The sequence below is a fragment of the Carlito syrichta genome, unplaced genomic scaffold (assembly GCF_000164805.1).
Source record: "Carlito syrichta isolate Samal-C Ts95f unplaced genomic scaffold, Tarsius_syrichta-2.0.1 Scaffold303023, whole genome shotgun sequence".
Classification (NCBI taxonomy): Eukaryota; Metazoa; Chordata; class Mammalia; order Primates; family Tarsiidae; genus Carlito; species Carlito syrichta.
Genome location: NW_007247119.1, coordinates 523,827 through 543,164, shown reverse-complemented (window position 1 = coordinate 543,164; position 19,338 = coordinate 523,827).

Below are 19,338 nucleotides of genomic sequence, written 5' to 3'. Positions count from 1 at the left end.
CAGCAATTTTTAGAGTTTTTGTTTTTCTCTTAAGTTTAGAGGTTAGGGGAAAATGGTATTTTTTTTTAATGTTGAGTCTACTTATGAAAAAATTATGTCGAGTCCCAAAAGTTCTAAAAATCGACCTTCCATATGACCCTACAATCCCCCTGCTGGGAATATACCCAGAAGAACTCAAATCACTCTATAAAAAAGATACCTGCACACGCATGTTTATTGCAGCATTGTTCACAATAGCAAGATCATGGAACCAACCATGCTGTCCATCAAATAGGACTGGATTTAAAAAATGTGGTACATATACACAATGGAATATTACTCAGCCATAAAGAACAAAATCATGAATTTCGCAGCAACCTGGATGGGATTAGAGTTTATAATACTGAGGGATCTTTCACAGAAACAAAGCTCTGAGTATCACATATTCTCACTCTTAAGTGGACCTTGAACAACTGCCGTAATATTATAGGGAAAGGATCAACCCCACAATTTTAAAAATAAAAATATATATAATTTAAAAAATACAAAAAAAGCCGGGCTCAGTGGCTCAGCCTGTAATCCCGCGCCTTTGGGAGGCCGAGGTGAGTGGATTGCCTGAGCCCGCGGGTTCGAAACCCGCCTGGGCAACTTGGCGAGACCTCATCTCTACATCAATCAAAAAAATCAGCCGGGCGTGGTAGCGCATGCCTATAATTCCGGCTACTCGGAAGGCTGAGGCGGAAGGATCGCCGGAGCCCAGCAGGTCGAGGCTGCGGTGGCCGGGAGCGGCCACTGCCCTCCAGTCTGGGCGACAGAGTGAGACTCCAACTCAAAAAAATAAAATAAAATACAAAAATTACCAAAAAAACCCAACAACAAACAATTCTACACTTTTTGAAGGATACCGGCCCATGATATAGTATGATCATGATGATTATATCAGCTCACAACTTACTTTAAAAGTTTTCTCTCTTTTTTTGTACATAAGACTATTCTTTGTTTAATATATAAGAAAATGGATAAGACTGCCACTAGATTGTTCACTCTGTAAGGACAGGATGTACTAATATCTTCTATGTCTCTTAAAAACCCCATATCATGTAACTTAGTGCTTATTAAATGACTGTTGCTCTGCTAAATAAAAAAAAGAAAAAATTATCTCTCCATTTATTCACTCATTTAATGTTTTTATAAAATCTTATAGCTTATTTGATGTGTTTTATTCACTCATTTAATGTTTTCATAAAACCTTACAGCTTATTTGATGTGTTTGAGGATTCTTATTAGATTTATTCCCAAATGTTCAATTTTTGCTACTAGTATGAATGATGACTTTTTCCCCTTAATGTTTTTTAACTGCTTATTGTTTGAATATAAGCATATATATGTATCATAGTTTTTTCTTCCATCACAATTATTTTCTTCTAGAACACAGTTGGAGAATGCCACAGAGTTTCGGGACATGATTATTAGATATGGTGATGGTTTAATTCTTTATGAAAATATTAAAATATTAATTTACAGTCCTGAAATCTGCTTTATTTTGCAGAGTGATATACTACACTATATGTTTTTCTCAGTTAGAAATAGCTGATTTTCACTGGGCACGATGGCTCACTCCTATAATTCCAGCACTTTGGGAGGCGGAAGTAAGAGGATTGCCTGAGCCCACAGGTTCAAGACCAGCCTGGGCAACATGGTGAGACCTCATCTCTATAATAAAATCAAGAAATTAGTCAGATGAGGTGGCGCATGTCTGTAGGTCCAGCTACTTGGAAGACTGAAGTGAAAGAATCGCCTGAGCCCAGCAGGTCAAGGATGCGGAGAGCACCAGCATGCCACTGCACTCCAGCTGGTTGACAGAGTAAGACTCCAAACTCGAAAGAAAGAAAGAGAGAGAGGGAGAGAGAGAGGGGGGGGAAGAGAGAGAGAGAGAGAGAGAGAGAGAGAAAGCAAGCAAGCTGGTTTTCTTACTACGGAACACATCATTTACTCTCATAGTCAAAATACAACATTAAGATCTAGTGATAGAGCCATACATCTCTTCTAAAATTGAACTTTTTCACTATGTCTTTGTGCACTGAAACTTTGCATTTTCAAAAAACAGAGTCCTAATACAATTCATGCTGTTTTCCTTTTATATCAATAGCTTTAGGTTACATGGTTTTTGGTTACATGGCTGCATTGTGTAGTGGCAAAGAAGTCTGGGCTTTAAGTGTACCCACCACCAAACCTGTGCACATTGCGTTGGATAAGTGATTTTTCTTCCCTCCGTCCCTTTCCCCTCCCCTTTCTTAGCCTCGAGTGTCCACTATACCATTCTCCATATCTTTGCAGATTTTTAGTTTTGCTCCCACTTCGAAGTGAGGACATGCAATGTTTGGTATTCTGTTCCTGGGTAAGTTCACTTAGGATGACATTCTCCAATTCCATCCAAGTTGCTACAAATGACATTATTTCATTATTTTTTGATAGCTGAAGGTATTCCGTAATGTTTATATGCCACATTTGCATTATCCATTGATCAGTTGATGGGCATTTTGGTCGATTCCACGTCTTTGCAGTTGTGAGTTGTGCTGAGATGAGCATGTGGGTATAGCTATCTTTTTTACATAACAAGCTCTGTTCCTTTGGGTAAACCATTCATACTTTTAAGTAAAAGATGAAGAGGTCTCTACTTGGTCTATAATTCATTAAAATAAATCATAATTTATTGTGGCTATTGTATACCATGTAGAACTTCAGATAAAAAATGGTATATTCATTTGCCCACATCAACCTTCTTTCAAAAACCAACAAAGACATCAGGATAGTGTGTATACTACCATTTGTGTAAAACAAAGTGACACATTCATATGTGTGTTTATATACACACAGGATATCTCTACAATGATATACAAAACCTGGCATCAGTGGTAGCCTCTTGGGGGAGATTGGAAGATACAGATAAGAAGGTGACTTACTTTCTACTGTGTACTGTCTTATACTATGAATTTTCTATTACATGCAGGTATTAGGTTAATGAGCTTCTATGTCAGAAAGATATTGAGAAACAGTAATAGTCAATGTTAGAAATGGCATGATGAAAATGAGATGGGAATCTTTTTTTATTTTATTTATTTTTTTATTAAAAAAATAATAATAAACCTGTGTGGTGACAGGTTCTCTCAATGTTGCCCAGGCCGGTCTCAAGCTCCTGGCCTCAAGTGAACCACCTGCCTTGGCTTCCCAAAATACTGAGATTACAGGTGTGAACCATAGCACACAGTCTGAGATGGGAATTTTTAAAATTTTCAAATGGGATATAAGTTGGTAAAATTATATTTGACATGTCAGAAGTCTTGAAAAAATTCATTTATCTGCAGCTCTGATTTTTTCTGTAGGATAGACTCCTAGAAGCAGAATTACTGTGTGTGGTAGGTAGAATAATGGTCCCCCACGTCAAGGGGGTACCCACACTCACATTCAGGGTGAACCTTTGAACATGTATTGTTCTATGGCCAGAGGAAACAGACTGCATAAAACTCAGGTGCTAATCAGATGCCTTTGAGATGAAGAAATTCTCCTGGATTATCCAGGTAGATCCGATATAATCATCAGGGTCCTCATAGGTGAAAGAAGAAGACAGGAGAATTGGTATCAGAGTAATGCAGTGTCTCTTACTCAGCCAGCCATTGCTGGCTATGAAGGTGGAAGGCAGCCATGAGTCGAGGAATATGAGTAGTCTCTAAAAGTAGGAAAAGGCAAGGGAATTAATTTTACCCTAAACCCTCCAACATGAATACAGACCTGCCAACATTTTGATTTTAGTCCAGTGAGACCCAAAACAAGGTAAATGTATGCTGCTTTAAGCAACCAAGTCTGTAGTAATGTTACAGCAGCAATTGAAAACTACTATACTGTGTCAAAAAAGTACTCATTTATGCAAGTGAAAAGGTAGAAAGAATCTGTGCCCAATTATAAGGGAATAGAAAATAAAAGTTTATTTTTATTTTTGAGTCAGAGTCTCACGCTGTCGCCCAGGTTGTAGTGCAATGGCACAATCACGGCTCACCTCAACCTTGACCCCCTGAGCTCAGGTGATCCTCCCACCTCAGCTTCCTGAGCAGCTGGGACTACAGGTACTCACCACCATGCCTGGCTAATTTATTTATTTATGTATTATTTTATTTTATTTTTAAAATTTTTTGTAGAAATGAGGTCTCACACTATGTTGCCCAGGCTGATGTTGTATTTATATGAAGAAATAGTATGGAATCTGTAAACACTTGATTTTAAAATTTGTGAAATGTTTATGAGAAAATATTAAGTTGGAAAAAGTTTATAAACATGTATAGGATTCCAGTTATAAAAGTTGTTTGCTCATATAATACACATGTTTTATCAGTTAGGGTTAAGCTGCAGAAAAGAGAAACCACTCAAGCTATATCAAACAGAAAGAGAAATACAAAGAGCCATATCCATACAAAATCACAGGGAAAGTAGTATCTCAGGGGGCCTCCTGAGAGGTCAAACCAGATTGCCAGGGTGATAGCTACATTTACTAGGATCAAAAAGGTGGAGTATCAGGTAGAGACACTAGCTTGAGGACATAAGTCATACATTGCTTAACAACCGGGATGCATTTTGAGAAATGTGTCATTAAGCGATTTTGTCATTGTGTGAACATTATAGAGTATACTTACACAAACCTGGAGGGTAGAGCCTACTACACACCTAGGCGAGAGCCTGTTGCCTGGACCACACATCTGTACAGCAGCTTACTGTATTGAATACTGTAAGCAACTGTAACCCAATAAATGTTAAGTATTTGTGTGTCTAAACATAAGAAAAGCGGCCAGGTGAGGTGGCTCATAATGCAAGTTTTATTTATCAAAAATAAAAACAAACTTTTATTTTCTATTCCCTTATAATTGGGCACAGATTCTTTCTACCTTTTCACTTGCATATTTATTATATTTTCTCATAATCCCAGCACTTTGGGAGGTGGAGGAGAGAGGATTGCCTGATTTCAGGGGTTTGGGACCAGTCTGGGCAACTTGCTGAGACCTCATCTCTACAATAAATCATAAAATTAGCCGTGTGTGGTGGCACACGCCTATAGTTCCAGCTACTTGGAAGGCTGAGGTGGAAGAGTCACCTGAGGCCAGCAGCTTGAGGCTGCGGTAGCCACGAGCATACCACTGCTCTCCAGCCTGGGCAACAGGGTTAGACTCCAACTCAAAAATAAAATAAAATAACAATACAAGAAAGTTCAAGTAAAAATATGGTATAAAAGATTTTTAAAATATATATATATACCATACCTGCCTAGGATACTTACCATGACTGGCGCTTATAGGACTGAAAGTTGCTAGGATTGAGTGAGGGGGGTGAGGCCTAGGACATGACTCTACCCTGCTGTAGGCTTTATAAACAGTGTACACTCAGGCTGCAGTACATTTAGTAAAAATATTTCTTTTCTCAATAATAAGCTAACCTTAGCTTCTATAACTTTTTCACTTTATAAACTTTGTAATTGTTTTAAAATTTTTGATTCTAGTAATAACACTTAGCTTAAAATACAACCACACGGTGTGGCTGTTCAAAAATATTTTATTTCTTTCTCTCCTTATTCTATATGCTTCTTTCCATTTAAAACATTTTTATTTGTTACTTTTTAAATATTTTTATCAAAAATGAAGACACAAGCAAACACATTAGCCTAGGCCTACACAGGATCAGGATAATCAATATCATTATCTTTCACCTCCTCATCTTATCTCACTGAAAGGTCTTCAGAGGCAGTAACCTGCATGGAGCTGTCATCTCCTGCAGTAACAATGCCTTCTTCATCTGGAATAACTTTGTGTGTGTGTGTGTGTGTGTGTGTGTGTGTGTGTGTGTGTGTGTGTGTGTGTGTGTTGGAGTCTCACTCTTGTCACCCAGGCTGGAGTGCAGTGGCACACTCACGGCCACCGCAGCCTCAGTCTGCCAGGCTTAGGCAATCCTTCTGCCTCAGCGTTCCAAGTAGCTGGAACTACATATGCATGCCACCACACCTGGCTAGTTTTTTTTGTGATTTGTTGTAGAGACAAGGTCTCACCAAGTTGCCCAGGTTGGTCTCGAACCCCTGGGCTCAGACAATCCTCTTGCCTCGGCCTTCCAAAATGCTGGGATTACAGGCTGAGCCACCATGCCTGGCCAACTTTTTTATTTTTTATTTTTTTATTTATTTTTTGAGTTGGAGTCTCACTCTGTCGCCCAGACTGGAGTGCAGTGGCCGCTCCCGGCCACCGCAGCCTCGACCTGCTGGGCTCCAGTGATCCTTCCGCCTCAGCCTTCCATGCAGCTGGAACTACAGGCGCGTGCTACCACACCCGGCTAATTTTTTGATTTATTGTAGAGATGAGGTCTTGCCTGCCCAGGCGGGTCTTGAACCCGCGGCTTCAGGTAATCCACTCACCTCAGCCTCCCAAGGTGCGGGATTACAGGCTGAGCCACCGAGCCCGGTTCAACTTTTTTTTTAAAATAAGTAAAAGGAGTACACTTAGAAAAACAATAAAAAGTATGATATAGTAAACATGTAATCCGGTAACATATTTATTATCATTATCAAGTATTGTGCACTGCAAATAATTGTATGTGCTAGACTTTTATATGACTGATGGTTCAAGAGATTTGTTTATATCAGCAGCACCACAAGGACATGAATAATGTGTCATGCTACAACACTATGATGGCTGTGTTGTCACTTGGCAATAGGAATTTTTCAGTTCCATTATAATCTTATGGGACCACCGTCCCATATGTGGTCCACTGTTGACCAAGACGTTGTTGTTATGTGATACACGACTACACACTGAAGGAGCAGTTTCCATAAAATGGTCCATTTTCTTATCCCTCCCTTTGTACTGTACTCTACTCACATGGCAGAAAAAATATTTAAATCTAAACATGCATTTTTCTGCCTTCATATTTGTAGTATTTTTAGAAGAAAACCCAGAAACAAACACCAATGAATCCACTGCCATTAAGAACAAAGGCTCTGAACGTTTCGACCCAGCTCGGCATCTTTCTTCCATGGCCCTCTGGCAAGTCACCTCACTTGTAGTGCCTGAACACCTTCACCAGGAACAGGGAGTCTTACTAGTGCCTACTTCCTGGGCTGTCTGAGGACTGAAAGAGAGTTCAAGCACTTAACAGGGAGTTCCAGAATGTAAAAGGGCTCAATAAATGGGAGCAACTGTTCTCACAATGCTTTCTTATACTTATCAAAATAGCTTAGCATATATTAATTTTATCATCAAAAAACCAAAAACTTCATTTCAGAAAAATCCAAGCTGATGTGAACCTGCCTCAAGCAATAAAATAAAGTCTGATGAAAAAATATCAAATTTTAAAAAGTGTTGCCTTGCATCAGGTTCTGCCCATTGTATATCTGCTTCCTGTAGATAAGAGGAATAATAAAGACATGCAAGCTCCATTTAAAAGTCGAAAGTCAAAGGGCCCTGAATATGTTCATTCCCAGAGTCATTAATTCTATACAATAAACATCATCCTCAATCTGTGCATAAGACGTACCCCATTTCAGCATTTGGTAATTAATGAATAAGATGGCTGGCAACCTAAACGTTTTGGGGAACAAAGAGGATCCTTTGTGATAATAAAAAAGTGGCAGAGGGGACAATTCATTTTCAGTTAATTTTGGTTTACTAGTTTGACTATGGGTTTGACCATAGAATCGTCTAAACATGAACAGTTATGACTGGTTAAATGTAATGTTTCAGAGGTCACCCCTTTGATGGTGGCTACTCAATTTCCAACCTGGTCCCTTAGTGAGGAATTTGGGTGCCACTGTCTCTCCTTGTGGGGCTGGGACCCTGAAGGAATCTGCTTGATGGTTCTGAGCACTTGCAGACACATGATTGTCACTCAATACATAGCCTCTCTTTCGCAGAGCTGGATTGTGCTGCAAAATGGAAACATAAGTCCAGTGCTTTCTTCATCATCCCACATTGCATAGACCATCTTCTTCAAAGTGCCACACTAAGGGATTTAGGTTATAACAACAAACACCCTTTTTAATTCGTTTTAAAACCTCATACTAGTATGAGTCAGTTTTATTACTCCAAATCTTCAGCGGTTTATGAGTTGGAAATACATTCACCAGAACACGGATGGTGGATAAACCATTACTGTCACTGAATTTGAGCATGGAGTATTTTATGACCTACAGTTCCAGAGAAAGAGAAATCACCCAAGCCCATGAACTTTAAGGAAACTTAGTATAAACCCCAACAGGAAGTGATTTTACTTTTATTTCCAAATTCCAAACATGCAAGTAAAGGAAGTAAGACTATTAATTTAGTAATCCAGGAGAGATAAGGACCAAGCAGGAAATAACTTTTTGTATGTCATTGAGGCCCTATGTCACGGGAGGAACAGGTGGGGCATGTCTTTTGTCTGATCTCTTACAGATCTTTCCCAGCCCTCCAAAGAAAAGAATGATATGGTCAGGGACTGATTTCATTATAAGTGACCTCAACATGGGTTGTCCTGCTCTCTGTGACTGTCATTTAGCTATTACTCTAATATTGAAAGAAAGGAAGAATGAGAAAGGAATGAAGGGATGGAAGGAAGGATAAAGTAATGAAAATCTTAAGTGTTTAGTAAGATAAACTTTATCTAGAGAAGTTAGTCAATGTTTCTAAGAATTTTATATGTAATTTTTTTTTAAAATCAAAGTCTCACTGTTGCCCAGGCTGGAGTGCAGTGGCATGCTCACGGCCACTGCAGCCTCATCCTGCTGGACTCAGGCAATCCTTCTGCCTCAACCTTCCAAGTAGCTGGAACTACCATGCCCAGCTAATTTTTAAATTTATTATAGAGCCGAGGTCTCACCAATTTGCCCAGGCTGGTCTTGAACGCTGGGTTCAGATAGTCCTGTTACCTCTGCTTCCCAAAGTGCTGGGATTACAGGCATGAGCCATTGAGCCCGTCCTGTAATTTTTATATATTTATATTTTTCATATATTTTATATGTCTTTTTTTTGAGTTAGGGTCTAACTCTGCCACCCAGACTAGAGTGCGGTGGCACACTTATGGCCACCCCAGCGTCGACCTGCTGGTCTCCAGTGTTCCTTCCGCCTCAGCCTTCCAAGTAGCTGGAACTACAGGCCCACGATACCACACCAGGCTAATTTTTGATTTATTGTAGAAACGAGGTCTCGCCAAGTTGCCCAGGCTGGTTTCGAACCCACGGACACAGGCAATCCACTCACCTTGGCCTTCCAAAGTGCTGGTATTACAGGTTGAGCCATTGAACCCATCCTATGTCATTTTTAATATGGACATCTATACTTTAGAAAATATTTGGGGTGAGGTTCACAGTATAAATCTCCTTGAACTCATTTATGTACCTTTAACTATCAGGCGCAAGGATATAGGAGAAAGATAAACTGGGCTCAAATACCACTTTGTGTGACTCTTGGCAAGTTACAGAGTCTTTTTCACCTGCAAAATAGGATTGTTAGGAGGATTGCACAAAACAATGTGTGGAAGAGTCCAGCACAGGTGGCACTCAGCAAATGTTTGCAGAAATTTCTCCCCTGACTGCTTAAAAGACCACCATTTTTTTTCAGATTTTTAAAAAATGTGGTAAAAACAACTTCCATTCTCCCTTCCCTCCAGCCCCTGGTAACAATTATTCTTGGGGTTTTTTATTTGCTTATTTTTGTGTGCGCATGTGTGTTTGTTTTTGTTTGTTGTTTGAGTTGGGGTCTGACTCTTCACCCTGTCTGGAGTGTAGTGGCATGATATGGCTCACCACAGCCTCAACATCCTGGGCTCAGGCAATCCTTCTGCCTCAGTCTACCAAGTAGATGGCACTACAAATGTATGCCACTGCACCCAACTAATTTTTTTTACTTTTTCTAAAGATGCAGTCTATAGACCGTGTTCGGTGGCTCAGCCTGTAATCCCGTGCTTTGGGAGGCCGAGGTGAGTGGATTGCCTGAGCCTGCGGGTTCGAGACCTGCCTGGGCAACTTGGTGAGACCTCATCTCTACAATAAATCGAAAAATTAGCCGGGTGAGGTAGCGCGCACCTGTAGTTCCAGCTACTTGAAAGGCTGAGGTAGAAGGATCACTGGAGACCAGCAGGTCGAGGCTGCGGTGGGCACTTCAGTCTGGGCGACAGAGTGAGACTCCAACTCAAAAAAAAAAAAAAAAAAAGAGATGCAGTCTATGTTGCCTAGGCTGGTCTCAAACTTCTGAGCTTAAGTCCTCCTGCCTCAGCCTCCCAAAGTATTGGGATTACAGGCATGAGCCACCATGCCCGACTGGTATTCACCATTCTACTTTCTGTCTCTAGGGATTTTACTAGTCTAGGTACTTCACATAAGTGGAAGCATACAATATTTGTCCTTTTGTGTTTGGCTTATTTCAGACAATCAGTTTTTCAGATTATTCTTGGAAGTTTGACAAATTGTTGCACTTAGACACAAGTTTTGGCTATATTATATGGTTATCCAACTATTTAGGTAAATACATGAAATTTTCCAAAATAAAGGTAATCATTGTACCAAGTGAGATCACATAAGTTGCAATGGATAGATTCTACACAAATCAATTTTCAAATTACCTGCTATACATCTCTCTCTTGTATCTTATTCCTTCTACTGCTTTGCAAATTCCCAGAGGTCAGGTGGTACCTGGCATGCACTTGGTGTGTGATAAATGCTAATAGACTAATTTATAAATTAATAAATCAATGGATTTGGATCCTACTTTATGGATTGCTAGCAAGAAAATGATTATTATATGGTATTTCCCTTACCATGGATTTAGTGCTATATCTTTACTGACCAACTGATGTGCCTCATAAAATGCAAAATTATTTAAATATTAACCTAAGAAAAACACAGTTGAAAAATAAAGCAGATAAAAAATACTGCCCGAGTCCTTTGAAAGGCAAACACAATTGACTTTTGGACCACAGACACGTCTGTGTCCCATCAGCTTCTTAATGTAAATGGATATGTCAGATTTGTTTAGTTTTCAAAATTCTGAAGCACTAACTTATTTTTAACAGTAGGATTGGCAAAGATTTAAAACATTAAAATATTCAGGACTTGTCAGGGTGGTAAGTCAGGCAATAGGCTCATACATTGCTGGTGGAAATCTAAATCTCTATGAGAGCAATTGAAATTTTTTGTGCATACTCCCCAATCCGGCACACTGATTTCTTTTTGTTTGTTTTTGAGTTGGAGTCTCACTCTGTCACCCAGACTGGAGTGCCCACTGCAGCCTCGACCTGCTAGGCTCAGGAGATCCTTCTGCTTCAGCCTTCCAAATAGCTGGAACTACAGGCGCATGCCACCACCCCAGTTAGTTTTTTTGATTTATTGTAGAGGCAAGTTCTCACCATGTTATCCAGGCTGGTCTTGAACCCCTGGGCTCAGACAATCCTCTCGCCTCCACCTTCCAAAGTGCTGGGATTACAGGTGTGAGCCACTGCACCCAACTCTGCAAGTTGATTCCTAATTAATTTATTCTACAAAGATAATCATACAAGTGTTCAAGGATATTACTGTGGTATGCTCAATAATGACCCTCCAAAAAATGTCCATCCTCTCTCCAGAACCTGAGAACCGGTGAATATGCTATGTTCGTGGCCGGGGAAGAATAAAAATTGCAGAGGAGATTAAGGTTGCTAATCAATTTATCTCAATATAAGAGTCTTGCATATTATACCAGGTAGGCCCAATGTAATCCCAAGGGTCCTTTAAATATGGACAAGGAAGGCCAAAGAGTCTGTTAGAGTGAGTTGATATGGGGAAGATACAACTAGCCCTTGCTGACTTTAAAGATGGAGGAGAGCCATGAGCCCAGGAAAGGAGGCAACTAAAGCAGGTAAGAGAATTATACTAAGTGCAACAAATGTCAAAGCAGAGGAAAGCATTGAGTACCTCAGAAACACAGGGAGGGACACCTACCCAAGACAGGGTGGGAAGATAGGACAGGGACAGCTGCCAGTATGAGGTAATGTTTGAACCCAGTCCCACAGGAGGAGTAGGCTTCGGCCAGACAAAGAAGACTTGGAAGGCCGAGCCAGAGGAGGAAACAGCTTACAAAGGGCTGGCTGGCATGATGTCCAATACGGGTGTATGGTTGCATGAGTTGGGTGGCGTATGAGAAGGCCGGTAAACTCTGAAAGGCTACACAAAGGACTTTCCACAATCATCTTTTAAAAGTTCTACTAACCTCAGTTTTTCCACTTTTGTAACAAGAGAATAAAAAATCCTTCCTTTGGGGGGAGGATTTAAGGGATATGTCCCGTCTCAGCGTCAGAAAAAGGAAGATCTAGCTTTGGAAATCCCTGCCCTGAACTCTTTTGCCCCCTGGCCATGGCTGCTCCCCAGAAAGTTCCCTCTGCCCCGGCAGGCCGGGACCACTTCTGGTTTTTTAAAGCCATGATGCATTAAAGAATAAAAACAATTTGTGTTTTATTTTATTTATTTTTTGAGTCGAAGTCTCACTTTGTCGTCGAGGCTGGAGTGCAGCGGCAGGCTCATGGCCACCCCAGCCTCAACCTGCTGGGCTCAGGCAATCCTTCCGCCTCAGCCTTCCAAGTAGCTGGAACTACAAATGCACGCCACCACACCCGGCTAGTTTTTTTAATTCTTGTAGAGATGAGGTCTCGCCGAGTTGCCCAGGCTGATCCTGAACCCTGGGTTCAAGCAATCCCCTTGGCTTGGCCTCCCAAAGTGCTGGGGTTACAGACGTGAGCCACCTCGTCTGGCTCATGCTGTGTTATATTTTAATCGTTTATATTGCCTTTAACACATACACACAAAATACAATGAAATATAATTGTGTTATTCAAAATGGATTACAGACTAAAAGTATATTAATTCATAGTTCACTACAGGGCACATGCTTCTGGTAATAAAACAGAGAATTGAATTTATGTAATAAAGGTTTTCTTGTTTAAACCCCTTCGCTGACTCTCTGTGACTCCAAGGCCTCGCTTAGAGAGAATCTTTGAGCACCTTGGTGAACAAGAAGCCTAAACAGCCTGCGGTGCTAGGCCCTGTTTCAGTCTACTTGCAGAAAGAAAACAAAATTGTGCATCAGAGTCATCTGGGGAGCTTTTAAAACATACTGAAGCCTAGCCCCCAACTCATCAGTCTAAAGTGGAGTCCAGTCATCGTAATATTTTTAAAAGCTCCCTAAGTGATGCTAATATAAAGCCAGGGTCCAAAAACACAGGATTGAGAAAAAAATCCTCTAAAGTTTTATCAGCTCATTTGCAGACATTTGTTAGAAGACAATGGTAAACAAATGCGAGCAAAAGGAGGGTGTCATTCAAGCCTTGCCAAGGACAATCCGGTGACTAAAAAGCAGAGGTTCCGGCGAGCAGGCAGAGCACAGGTGCTCCGTGGAGGCCCAGCCACGAAGAGCTGTGAATCCAATGTTTGCACATGAGGGTGTGGGAAGGAATCTGAAAGGATTGGGAACAGTCTGTTCAAGTTTGCTGATTCAGCTTGCAATTGTCACAGGGCAGCATCCTGACAGGGTAGTTATGACGTCCCCAGAGTGGATGGAGAGGCAACCTCTGGGCCCAACAACTATGCAGAGCTAATGAGAGGTAACCAGGCAGACGTAAATGCACTGAGAGAGACAAGGCTCTCAGCCCATAAACAGGATGGCCAATCGGTTGCTGAAACACAGATGTGTGCCCAGAAACTTACAAGGCAGTTTTTTGTGGTTGACCTCTAGTGAGTCTATTATCCCTGGGGAGAGCAGTGAAGCAGCACCAAGAATTTATAAAGAAAATAAGTCTCTGAGAGTAACTCATAAAATCAGTACTTAGGCCGGGTGCAGTGGCTCACGTCTGTAATTCCGGCACTTTGTGAGGCCGAGGTAGGAGGCTTGCTTCAGCCCAGAAGTTTGAGACCAGCCTGGGCAATATAGTGAGCCCTCATCTCTACAAAAAAAAAAATTAAAAATTAAGAAAAAAAGCAGTACTTAATTTATTTTAAGAGTCAATCTAAGGAGAATAAATGACTCTTTTAAACTCAGTTATCAATCGAAAGGGACTGCCGTCAGCTGTGAAAGCACAAAAAACAGAGGAGGGAACCGTCGCTATGCTTGCCAAGCTCTGTACCGGGGATGTGGTGCCCTGGTCAAGGGACTCACCGCTACTGTTCTTAGCTTCTACTGCCACCATCATGTCTGGATCATCACAAAGTCCCCTATCTGATCTCTCTGTTCCTGCCTTTGCCCAAAGTGCCGCTGTTATCACATGAGGCAGATCATGTCCTTTCCTGCAAACTCTCCAGGGAATCTTCCTCTCAGAGAAAAAACCAAAGTCCTCAAAATAGCAGACGTGGCCTGCTATGATCTGGACCTTCCCCCCACTCCCTTCTGGGTGCAACTCCTCTTCCTATCCCCCAACCAACCCCTACCTGACCTATCCTTCTCCTATTCCAGCCACACTGCCCTGTGCTGTGCTCCAAACACACCAGGTATGCTCCTGCCTCAGGGCTTTTGCACCTGCTACTGATTCTCTGGAATATTCTTCCCCTGGTTATTCACATGGCTCACTCTCACGTCCTTCAGGTCTTTGGCCTGTCCCGACAACCTTATTTAAAATAACAGATTCGCCGGGCTTGGTGGCTCAGCCTGTAATCCCATGCCTTGGGAGGCTAAGGTGAGTGGATTGCCTGAGCCCGTGGGTTCGAGACCCGCCTGGGCAACTTGGCAAGACCTCATCTCTACAATAAATCAAAAAATCAGCCAGGCATGGTAGCGCGTGCCTGTAATTCCAGCTACTCGGAAGGCTGAGGTGGAAGGATCGCCAGAGGCCAGTGGGTTGAGGCTGCAGTGGCCAGGAGCGACCACTGCACTCCAGTCTGGGTGACACAGTGAGACTCCAACTCAAAAAATTAAAATAAAATAAAATAAAATGAAATGAAATGAAATGAAATAAAATAACAAATTCCCCCACTCCTCACTACTTATGCTCCCTCCCCTCTTCGCTATTTAAGTTTTCCCACAGCACTTACCATCTTCTAAATATAATCTAGTTCACGAATATATTTATTATTCCTCTTCCCCAACCAGAATATAAATTCCTTTTGGCTTGGCTCACTGCTGTATTACCCAGGCCTAGAACACTAGTACCTGGAACATAAGAGGCATCAATAATATTTGCTGAATGAAATGAAAACTCCATCAATCCCAGTGTCCAGGATATCTCCACTTGTGCCTGTGGTTTCATCAAGGTTTTAAAGCAAAATGGCTCAAATGCGTGTTGGCAAGGGGGTAATTGCCTTTTTCCCAGCAACATTTTGGTGCTGATGATTTGGTTTCCAACAGAGTTTGTTCATAGGAGAGAATATGCTGGTCAGAAATCTGGTCTCACTGGAAGTTTCTGTTAGGGCATGGTGGCATGTGCCTGTGGTTCCAGCTACTCAGGAGGCTAAAGCAGGAAGGTCCCTTAAGCCCAGGAGTTCAAAGCTACAGTAAGCTATGATCATGCCTATACTTTGGCTTGGGTGACAGAGTGAGACTCTGTCTCTTTAAAAAAAATAAAGATTTTGTATTGAAGGAGTAAAAGAATCAGCATGGCACCAGGCATGGTGGCTCATACCTGTAATCCCAGTGCTTTAGGCGGCAGAGGCAAGAGGATTACCTGAGTTCTGGGGTTCGAGACCAGCCCTGAGCAACATGGCAAGATCTCATCTCTACGATAATATGAAAAATCAGCTGGGCATGGAGGCACATGCCTGTGGTTCCAGCTACTTGGAAGGCTGAGGCAGAAGGATCACCTAGCCCAGCAAGTGGAGGCTGTGGTGGCCGTGAGCATGCCACTGCACTCCAGCCTGGGCGACAGAGAGAGACTCCAACTCAAAAAAATAAAAATAAAAAATCAGCATGGCAAGTTATTACCTTTTCATCTTATCTAGGGCTTCAGATTCCAAAAGTTTTGATGATGGTGAGTCCTTGGACGTGAGATCCTGGGCTATTCCTCGGAGACCAGCCTTCTTCATGATCCCCACAGCCCAGTTTACACCTTTCTTTCAAACTCTGCTAGTTCTGTCTTGGGAGAACAAACAGCAGCAACTTGGCATAACATGGATTTGACAGTCAAAGCGACAGCCGTTCAGGAATGTCTCAGAAGAGCATGACGCTGATCATATGTCACATCGCTGAGGCCCCGATTTGAATCCCGCAGGCTGGTGTGCAGATGCAGCGTTCACAGCCAAACAAAGCCAGCACTGTGGCTGCTCTCTCCTCCTGGAGCCGACGCCTCCGTTCTCCTGGAACTAGAACAGAGGTCTGTCTTTGTGAAAAGCTGCCCTCGTAAGAAGGCCGACTGCTTGCACCGGTGATGCCAGTGCTTAGGGCTTGCCTATCACTGTTTTATTTCTCTCAGAAAGGGAAATTTCAAATTATTTGCAAAACTGGTGAGTCACAAAGGTCTCTGTCCTTGAAACCACAGTTGTGCTGTACTTGCTGCTCTGTGCTGAGTGTGCTGCAGGGACTACAAGGACAGTGTAAGATGGGCTAGGCCTTGTCCTTGGGAGTCGACCCTGTCAACTCCCAACCAGTGCAAGTATGTTTGCTCGGCATTCTCAAGTAAGTTGGAAAGGGATTAAGAACATGAGCTGTGGAGTCAAGTCACTTTCTGGCTATGTGACTATTATGGAATGTCTATAAGCCTCAGTTTCCTTGTTTGTAAGGCGGTTTTGTAGGAGAGTTCTGTAGATTAAAAAATGGATGTAATGGCAGGTAACAGTACCATTCCTAGAGCAAACAAACCTTCAATATATAAGTGGTAGGGAAAAGATATTAGCCCAGGACCCCTATGGGTTATTAGTTGCTAAATGCCAAAGTGATAGGAGTGCAGAGAAGGGACAAGACACTGAGACAAAGATTACTGTGGAAGGCTCCACAGGGAAGGGTGGAAGGAAAGGGTTTTGATTCAGAAGACAAACAATTACTTGTACCATATAAAACAACAGGCTATGGTTCGGTCATAATCTGTCTTTACAGCCTACTTTACACATTTTCTTAATAGTACACTTCCTAATGCTGCTGAATTTCAGCAAAGAGTAACACAGTCAAAACTAATTTGGGGCTGGTTGTGGTGGCTCACGCCTATAATCCCAGGACTTTGGGAGGCTGAGGTGGGAGGATTGCTTAAGGCCAGGAGTTTGAGACCAGCCTGGGCAACATAGCAAGACCTTGTCTCTATTTTTTGGGGGGGGAGATCAATTTGGATTTGGTCATTATTGTGAGTCCATTGTCCAGACTAGACTGTTTTTCCTATGCCTTGTACTATTTGCTTCCAGGTCTCAAAAGGGTTGGTACAAAGCTGTAGCTCTACCCATTTTTTTTGCATGTTTTGACATTATTTTCATCTTTCTAGTTTCTCTGTCAATTTAGAAATATATCTCCGGTTATTTTTTAATAGGAAATACATTCAATCATTCAAATTCAAAAGACATAATAGAGTAAACAATAAAATGTCTCCCTCCTATCCCTGCTCCCAGTTCTTACCTCCAAAACAAACAATGCCTTGCTATCAAGTTCTTGCATTTACTTTCAGAAATAATTTACACATATATAAGCAAATATTTATTTTTTGTTTCACTCAAAGGGTAGTACATCGAAGGAATATTGCTCTGCCTCTTTCTTTTTCATTTAATTTTTGTTGGGAAAAAATTCTATATTGGTATATGTTAATGGCTGATACCTACAGCTTTTAATTCTTCAGATAATAGTGAAATTTATCCTGAGACACCCCCAAACCACCACCACCACCACTGGCCTGAGTACCTAAGAGGTCAAATTTTCTTTCCATGAATTCTAAAATAGGCACTATGAAAAAGCACCATTTGTCAAGAAAGTCCTTTTTGTCTGAAATTACACGTTTCAATTTCCCCATAGGCATTTGATTCACATAAAGAACACAGACTCACATAAAGAACACAGACTCCTTTGGGAGGCTGAGGTGAGTGGATTGCCTGAGCCCTCGGGTTCGAGACCCGCCTGGGCAGTGAGACCTCATCTCTACAATAAAATCAAAAAATCAGCCGGGCGTGGTAGCGCATGCCTATAATTCCGGCTACTTGGAAGGCTGAGGTGGAAGGATCGCCGGAGCCCAGCAGGTCGAGGCTGCGATGGCCGGGAGCGGCCACTGCACTCCAGTCTGGGCGACAGAGTGAGACTCCAACTCAAAAAAAAAAAAAAAAAACACACAGATTTACGGGCTTGTTGCTATCACGAGGTTATAGCCGTGTATATATAGTTCACATCTAGCTACCCCAGTTTGCTTACAAGAGAGTTCACAAACAGGGGCCAGGAGATTTTTTTAAAAGCAATTAAAAATACAGATTCTAACACCAACAAAAGCACCATCAGTTTTAAGCTGAAGCTAATTTGCTAAATCCTAAACTGCACTTCAATTTTTAAAAAGATTTTTCATCCCAAGGGAACCATTTTGAACTAATACTTCACATTTTCTAAAACTGCTGGGTTGAACAAAAATGGAACAAATAAGTTACCTCATCACACATGTTCTACACCAATATTTTATTTAATCCAAGGCATGGTCGCTGAAAAAAACCACTCAGAGGCACTAAATTCAACATCCCAGAGCGATGCACTGATCACCATCTTAAAATGTCTACATGTAATGGGAGGTCAGGGCTGAGATACTGATCACCAAGTGGGCTGTCCCTCTTTGTCGTGGGCCTCAGGCACATATTATTAAAGTGTGAAAGAACAATTCAATAAATTCTTATAAATTTAATAAGTTTGCTATTAATTTGTGAATAAAAGCAAATTCTTGTTTTCTTGGAGAAATGAGCAAAAAAATCCCCCCCCCAACCAAACCAAATTCTGAGCTGTCTTCCTCAGGTATTTCTGGTTAAGACCTATGGGACAACTTCCCGAACATATTGGTACTTAGCTCTTGGGGACCAAAGGGGAGACACTGAACAAGAATTATCTCCAGAGAGCTGAGCCTCTTCCACCCTAATGAGAGGAGTTTTATGAGTCTATGAAGCAGTGGAGAATTGGGCTTCTAGGAGGAATATGAAAGGACACCATGCTACAGTCCCATGAGGCAGAAAGCTGGAATGGCATTTGGTCCTGTGACCAAGCTGGACAGGGTAGGCAGAAGGGGAAGAAGCTAGGGCTGAAGCAGGGGCCCCTGCCTTGCCTGGGACCCAAGGGACTTCATTTTCCATAGCACAGCTGACACTTAGTACTTAAATCCTTCAACTCCTCCCTTCTCCCATAACCACAGGGATCTTTATTGTGTCCCTACTCAGTCATGCCTTGGGCTCCAGGCTTCTCACTT